Source organism: Corvus brachyrhynchos, unplaced genomic scaffold (genome assembly GCF_000691975.1).
Source record: "Corvus brachyrhynchos isolate BGI_N302 unplaced genomic scaffold, ASM69197v1 scaffold7, whole genome shotgun sequence".
Lineage (NCBI taxonomy): Eukaryota > Metazoa > Chordata > Aves > Passeriformes > Corvidae > Corvus > Corvus brachyrhynchos.
The window spans coordinates 2977199-2985705 of record NW_008239054.1 but is presented as its reverse complement, the minus strand read 5'-3'; positions in this window follow the sequence as shown (position 1 = coordinate 2985705).

Genomic DNA, 8507 nt, shown 5'->3' with positions numbered 1-8507 from the left:
ATGAGCTGGAGCCAGCAGACAAGTGTGCTGCTGCTTGTCATGAGTATGCACACACAGGGGAAGTTCTTCTGTCTGCAAAGGTCTAGCAGTAAAAGCGGGTGGGCTTCCAGGGGAAGAGCAGCCAGGACTGAAGAGGAAAGTTTGGGGTAAGAAAAGGTGCTGAGAGTTTACAAAGAGCACCCCACATCTGTTTGGGCCTTCTGTCAGCCCCTTCTTGGGTCAGCTACCTGTCAAACCCTCCCAGTATGGGAACAGATAGAAGGAAAGCAGCACAAGGAAATGAGACTCCTGATGATAGAGGACAACCACTGAAGCAAAGTGATGTGAGCATCAGTTGTTCAAACAAGGAAGCACAAGAAATGTTTATTTTTGCAGTTCTGCCTACATGCTCATTAAGCTAGTGCTTGTTGACACGTTGTCCGTGTGAGCATCCCTCAGGCCCATGGCCAGCTGTCTTGCTAAATGTTTTACATGCAATACCTGTATCAGCATTCCTTTCTGGAATGGGGCAGGATGACTCTCTTTATTAAAACTACAGTGCTGTGGAAGAGCTGGAAGAGCTCAATTTTCCTGCCGAAGATGAAATGTTCCCGTATGAGAAACGCAAAATGCTACTGGTTCTCTTCATTAACATAATCAGAAAAGTGAACTAAAATAGTCTTCTACTAGGAAATTGTGACTTTGCTTAGCTGTAGTTCTGAAGGTCAATTTCATAAGCACGGGGATGCAACTGGAAGGATGCATGCAAGTCTTTAAAAGTAAGTGGTTAATTATGCTTTTGACAGTTGTCCCCAAAGCAGAGTTCAAACAGAAAAGAGAAGATAAAAATAAACATTGCTCAATCCTTTCATTCATTACAGGCTGTCAAATGGGACAGGTACTGTGGAAAAACCCATGTGTGACTGTGTCATTAGAAGTTGAGTCATCGTGCGAGGGCAGGGAGAGGGGTGGAGGGGCTGGGGTGACTGCAGCAACCTTAACTTTAGCATGGACTGATCTTTAGAGAAGAGCTGGTCAGAAGCAGGAGTTTCTTGTATTTTGAGAACTTTCTTCAAACAGAGAATGAAAAGTAAAATTTCCCATGCATAAAAACTAAGCAAAGTATCCAAACTCCCTTTTCTGATGCTATTAAAATCTGTGGATATGGCAAACAAAATAATATGAATACAATAAGAACGGATGATGACAGTATGATGCCATGAGTTTGAGGAAATGGTAGAATCAAAGAAGAACCTCTGATTCCCTAAAGAAAATGAGAAAACCAAATCTTGTTCTTGACTTCCACTTTGAAAATACTATCAATATTAATACTTCACTACGAATTAGAGTTCTGATGAGTCAGAGGATTTTTCTTTGTGTTGTTTTAGCAAATGTGAATGCTTCTAAAAATACCCCAACTAAATGCTGAGACATTTCATGAGAAGCACAGTTTACTATGGATGGAAAAAGCTGTGCTGTTTTGCAATCCCTAGTGCCACACAGCATTAACTCCATCCTTGAGAGGTGCCCAGAGTTGGGACCATAGCAGCATCCGGTCCTGCCTGACAGTTACCATTTTGCCCAGAGCCTGCACAATTAAATCACATCACCTCCTCAGCCAGTTGCACACTCTATCCACCTGCAATGTCTTCCTTCAGCATATGGCCAGGGCACAAAAGCCTAAGGGAGTGGACAAACTAATTTCTCATGGGTATGTCCAGAAGAATACTCAGAGGGCAGATTTAAAGTGTCTCTATCACACAGTAAATACTGTTTAACTGCTCTATGTCTGTGCTCAGGGTTTGTGCTCATCAACTCTCATGGAGAAAAATGTTGTCCCAGTGCGACCTGAGCTTGGTAAAGCTGTTGGGTGCCAACTCAGCAACACTGTGACTGACTGTGAGGAGTGGCAAGAAAGCCTCTGTTTAGTGCTCTTTTGCTCTCCACTGCCACATTTTTGGGTGGCTGACATATGCGAATATTTCACAATGGCAGGGAGAGGGCTCTGTGTACGTGTGGGAGAACCGGCTGCCAGAACAGGGGAGCTTGTGTTTCTCTTCAAGTACCAGATTGATGTCTGGATTTTCCCCTGTTTTCTTTTTTTCCAACTGATGAGCAATGTTTTCAGTAAATGCTTAGAGACTGTTTTCCTGTCTCAAATTGGCATAGCAACAGCACCAGAACAAAACTCAAAAGCATCAGCTTAATGACATACTGAAATGGCTTCAGAATTCATAACATGCTCTCATTTATTTGAAGTGTAAGGGAAGGGACTATTGCACAGCATGGGGAAGGGGATATTGGACAGCATGGGCCATTGGAAACCTTTCCTCCAGGCACATATTGACTGACAAATGAAGATAAGCCAGTTAAGTACTTATTTTTAATTACTTTTATCCTTGTAAACATCTGCATGAAAGACACTGAATTAACCTTAGGCTATATTACATACCTGCATGGTAGAAACAAGAAAAAAAGTTCAGTATTCTTTACAGCTTGGGTCATATGAAGATCTAAACTAGAAAATCCCGACCATCTACCAATGCTACAATTTTTTCAGATAGTAGAAAAAAGAGGTGTAAGAGTGGCTAGAGATCCCCAACTTCTCCTCAAGCAACCCTCAAATACGGTGTTTTTATCCCCACACTAAATGGTGTGTTTCTAAATCTTGTCTTTTGCACAATGTTTTGCTCTGTTCAATAACACTGTTTCAATAACATTCCTGTATTCTAGAATCTCTGGATAAATAAACCACACTGAATGCTCACTTCATTGATTGTGTGAGGAGTAAACCTGATTTTGCTAATTTAAATATTAGTAGCAACTTACATAAATTACAATATTAAAAATGTCTCTTTTTAACAGAGTTTACAAGCAATTCAAAACAATATATCCAGTTATATAACAATATATCTCCAAAGCTGTTTGTTGTTATACCACTAGCAGATGCATGGGATCTTTTCTACATCAGAGTAACTTCTTCTGTGTTTGGCTCATCCCTGCATCTATGGTTCAAAGACTCCTGTGCACCTCGAGGATGTTACCAAAGCCTGCAGAGAGGCTGAAAGGTATAACTTCCATCCATTAGTGTGGACTTCTTTGGCACCCAAAGCCTTTGGTATAACTGATTTCCCCTTGTTTTAATGCGAACAAAAGAACAGATTTTTTTTTAAAGCCAGCAAAGCCGCTCGTGCACCGGACTGGCTTCGCCATCTATGGTCGTGCTTGTAGATAATGACGTGCAAGGAGGGAAGTTTGAGACAAAAGCTAGAATTTGAGCTGGAATTTCCCTTCCTCGATGTGTAACTCACCCTACCGCCCCAGAAGCCTTTTCCCTGCTATTGCTTAAGAACGGAGAAATCTGACTTGCAGTCCCACAAGTTTTCCAGTCATTTGCGTGTGCATCTTGTTCAGTCCATCACTTACGGCTGACGGCTCTCACAGATCAGTTTGCATGCATCCAGGGATGGTCAAAGGCAGGGATGCGCAGGGATGACCCCGGCTGCCTCAAGCTCCCCGGACTGGCTCTAAGGGACTCCCCAGGCAGCGTCCCCTCCATCCCCCTCCTGCCGGCAGAGAGGGAAAAGCCCCGTTTCCCGTCCTGCCGCCCGGGTGGGTGTATGTTTTTCGGGGACCTCGCCGTCCTTCGATGCCTTGGTGCCGCTCGGCGGCGGGCGGGTGCCACTGCCAGCCCCGGAGCTCGGCGGGACCCGGCCGGCTCCGCGGAGATGCCCCGGCACCGGGGAGCCCTGGCACCATCTCTCCCGGCCGCATCGCCCCCAGCGCAAGCCGGCTGTCCCCTGGGGACACTCACCTCTGTCTCCTCGATTTCTTCTCTCTCGTCTGCCCCTCCCTCCCCCTTTCCTCAAAACCACCCCAAAGCTGTACTTGCCGCTGTAACACAACGCGTTATTGCATTTGCGGGGGAGAGGAAGAAAGCACCTACCCTGCAGCCCAAGCCCAAAAATTAGTGTAGAGAGCACTGGGTGTATTTGGGCAGGGGGCTAGTAGCACCAGGAGCAGCAGGGGGTGACCGGGATGCTCCATCCCAAATCCAGACTTGGAGCATGCTCCTGCAGCCTGGGGGCTGCTCTTCACCTTCGAGAAAGAGAAAACTGCCCTAATCCCGGAATTTTTCCCTGGGTCGTTTGAAACAAAGCACACCCTCGAGTAGCCTTTATCCAGGAGGGGCCAAACCTACGTCCCTCGGATCCCCTGGCTGAAGATGCCTCGGTCAGGACATAGAGAAAGCACTTTCACTGCAGAGAAGTGAGCCAAAAGGAGCTCCTCTGCTGCTTTCTCTCACCCACTTACATTCACCTACAAGATAATGCCAGCACTATCATAATCATTATTATTTTTAATATTATTATTATTACTATTTTGACTCAGATATATCTGTATTTGGACTGGGGAAAAACTGTTCTAAAACGTTATTTTTCAATACGCAAACTTAAAGGACTTTTATTGTAACTCTTCAGATGAAGTTTCATGAGGAAACAGGGTTTTCTCTCTCTTTTTTTTTTTCTTCATTTCTGAATTCTTAACTAATGAGGATAAAATGACATTGTCACATGTGGAATTAATTGAATTCGGCCCATGCTACTTAAACTCTTTAAAACATTCCTACCTAAATGAGCTCTTTGCTAATACAAGCTTAATTTTTCTGCTCTCCAGGCCAATTTTTGCACAGTAAATGGTATTTATGCACAGGGAGGCCTAAATATAATACCCTTTGCTGTGAGTTCTAATAAAAGGCTGCTCTGCTTTGGCTCCTTATTAGAATAACACTATAAATAATCTCTTTGTAATGAGGACTTTTTAAAAAAATGTGAAATGTTTTGCTCCAGAACCTCCTGGTGCACATTGTGCCACCATCTGGTAGATCTGGCTTTCAGGGTAGATATACCTTCCAGAACTGCATTCCAGCTGACGTAGCAAAGAGTGACAGAAGGTAAAAAAATACAATATTGGGAGAAAAGTTATAAACTACCTGATGTAAACCAACACACACACACACACACACACACACATACACATAAACACCCAAACCAACAACAAAAAAAGCTGCAGTTATAATATACCTTGGGACGGGTCCATAGTGCTTACTGAAGCAAAACTCATGCTGATTTAATGTCTAAAGCTGCTGGACTTAGTCTTTAGATTGTTGTATGTTATGCTTAGAAAAGAGCTCAGAGACATTGCTTTTTCCCCTACATTAGATTAATTTTATAGAAAGAGTGCTGTTGTGGGCAGTAATGGCTGCAAAGGCACGATCACTGTTGAAGCAAGACCAGATACATAACTCAGTGGCAGCGGAAAATGAAAAATTCACCAGTGCTGAGCAAAAGATGATCTAATTCAGTTTATATTTGGATGATAGCATGTTTAGAGTCTATATTTTCTTGCCTTTCTCCAGAAGGTCTGAAGCAATACCATGCCTCCAAAAAAGCTCACTCATCTCTTCTGTGAGCGCCTTTCAGAAATAGCACACATCTTTTTCCTTTGCAATGCTTTGGTTTTTCTAAGGCAGTCACTTAGTTTTCACTTTTCCATAGGAGATGTACTTAATCTATTGGCATTTGACATATTTTCCATCATCAATCTGTTTTGTACACTGTGAAAAGGCTCTGCTTGCAAGAAATTCCTAGTGTATATTCTCCCATGTCTTAGTCTGAGTAACTAACACCATAAGCATGTTTCTGTAGAGTCCCAGGTGGTTAACTAGAGCATGGGATAAATGACTACTAATGAAAACATATGATTCAACAATTTCTCAATTTATTGTTGTTTAAAAAAGGAAAGCCCAAGACAAATTACTTGTGGAGTAGACACATTCCCCATATTGAACAAGATTGTTGTAAGAGTTTGAGAAAACTGCCTATGAATTACAAACTCTGGTTCAGGTTGCTACAGATTTACTGTAAGAAAACTGCTGTCTCAGGAGTTGTTTCCTCAGTCACCACTGATGGATACATACTAATTTTTCAGTACATGTTGATTGGATGGAAATGATCAGGAGAACTAAACAAGATTTTTTTCTGAATGTCTGTGACATAAACTATGACTTATCCCTGAAACTTTAATTTCTAGTCCAAAGGCCCCAAAAAGCATGAGCCTCCAGGGCAAAGGTGTATTTTGAATGACAAAACAGCCAAGAAAGAAGGCGCGGTTGGCCTCAAGGATAAGCTGGGGATAAATCTGGTCTCCAGTCCTGGGAAGACACCCACAGACTGAGCGCTAGCACCACAGAATCGCCTGAGCTAGAGCAATTAATCATCCAAAGAATTTGACTGCTAGATTCCCCTGAGGCAGGAGGCGATGGTGCAGGAAGTGGTGGAAACGCCCACATCTCTAATTTAGTAAAAGCAAGAGGACTCCTGCTGTCGGAGGACGGCAATGCCTTCCAGCCCGCGGTTCGCACACCGCTTGCTTGTGTCTCCTCTAAGAAAGGCCTTACAAGCACCTGCAAGCTGGGAAACACGGCATGCAGAAAGTTCAGGCGTTTGAGAGTTAAGGCTGCTCATGCAATTGCAGTTTGGGCTCCTTCTGCTAATGCTTTTTTTGATGACAACCTCAATTACTTGATCAGATAAGGATCTTTCCTGCAGTACTGCTGGCAGTGCTGTTAGTTTCAGCGTAGACCTTTCTGTCTAGTGAAAACTGAAGGTATTCATAAGACCTCGACCTGTTTCAGCGTGATGTTGCTGCCCATGAGCAACCCATTTTTGTGATAAGGGACAACCTTCAGGCAAGCACAAGAGGTTCTACTAAGCAACAAAAAAATTCAGGAGTGTTTTAGTCTTAATTTTTAAGGATTTACTAGGAGGAAGGTCAGTCTCTTAGCCATATCTTCACTTCAGAAAATCAGTGCAGCTCCACTGTAATCACAGACAGTTATCTCAGCTGCCAGATTTAAAATGATAGGTGTCATGTAGGCACAAACAATACATGACAAATATTCTAAGTGTTTACCATAACTGTGAAGCATTGCCCATATCACAGTGTGCTAAAGCCTGTTCCCAGGGAGGAAAAACCAGCACGCAGCTGACAGCTGCTCCCTCGCTGAGCAAATGCTTCTTCACAGGCAGCACAACCCTCGGCTAGCTATTTCAAAAAGGGAGACGGGGGGCCTTCATCAGACTTGATTATTGCCAGAAAGAATGAGCTCCAGCCTTACTCTCCTGTTAGCCTGATTTATAAGGGCTTTTCTGTTGCCATTTGTTTGCTCGTTTTCCACTGGCCTGCTAAAGTTTGCCAAGCTCAGCGAGGTAGGAAGAAGGGACTCAGTATTTTGCAGCTGAACTTGCTGTTGCTTTCCTATAGCTTTTTCCATATGCTACACGAAACACGTTGAATTTGCATGCATTTGGAATTATTTTCGCAACTTATCTTTTTCCTCTGCATGGCTATTCCTCTATTTGCAGTGAGAAATAGCATGCTACTTCACCAGACTAAACCATGGAGATGTGAATTAACATCCTCCATTTGATGCAGCGGAGCACACTTCGGTATGACAAGCAACCGCTCAGCCCAAGGGAATGAACTGATCCCTAATGCAGCCTAGGTCTTGGGCAGTCTCAGTGCCCCACCAAAAAGTAACTCGGTGCAGTCATTGATACTAAAAAAAGAAAATATTTAAATTGAGGGTTATTTTAATTTTCAGACGATTACTGACTGCTGCGTCTTCTTCTTTCTCCCTCCCTCCCCCCGATGTTTTGCTGAATTTTATTCCAGACTCTCAGAGGAGGCAGTGTGACCATGCATAACAATATAAAAACAAAAGTATAGTTATAACCAGAAGACAGCAATCCAAATCCAAGAAAAAAAAGCCACTTTTACAAATGCAAGGGATGAAAGGCCATGGTTTTTCCATCAACTCGTGGACACCATGGCACAGCAAGAACGCAGTTGTGTCCTTAATGCCTAGCTGCAAGTCCAGCATCAGATACCAGAACCCAAGACAACTTTGCGGGCAACCTGGGATCTTTTTCAATCCTGCCAGGTTTGGAGTATATTGGCATCGCTGCAGTTACATTGTATAAGATACAAAGCAAGAACATGCAATCAGATAGCGAACGCTCACTACCATGGGGTTTTACCTGAAAACAATGTTAAGTCGCGCTGTGTCTCCAGTCCCATCTCAGAAGTCATTAATAATAACAATAATAATAATAATAATAATAAATTTTTAAAAATAGGAAAACAGCGAAGTTTGCCCGGCAATTACTGAGCAGGATTTACACGTCCTCTTGAAGCACATGCCAAGAGTCTTTAGTGAATCGAGGCCACGGCGACAGCCAGGGAAGGCTGGGTACTGCCCCTCGACAGCTGTGCCCCGCAGCGGGGGTTTCTGCTGGGTGGGGCGGGCTGTGGGATGCGGGAAGTCAGTGATCCATGGAAGGCCACCGCGCAACCCTTCGGCGGCGGTCCCTGCGGGAGGGCTCGGTGCTGCCAGGGCTGTGCCTGTGACCGCCCGCGCATTCCACTCCCGGCGCATCCCGCTCCCGGCGCACCCTCCTCCCGCG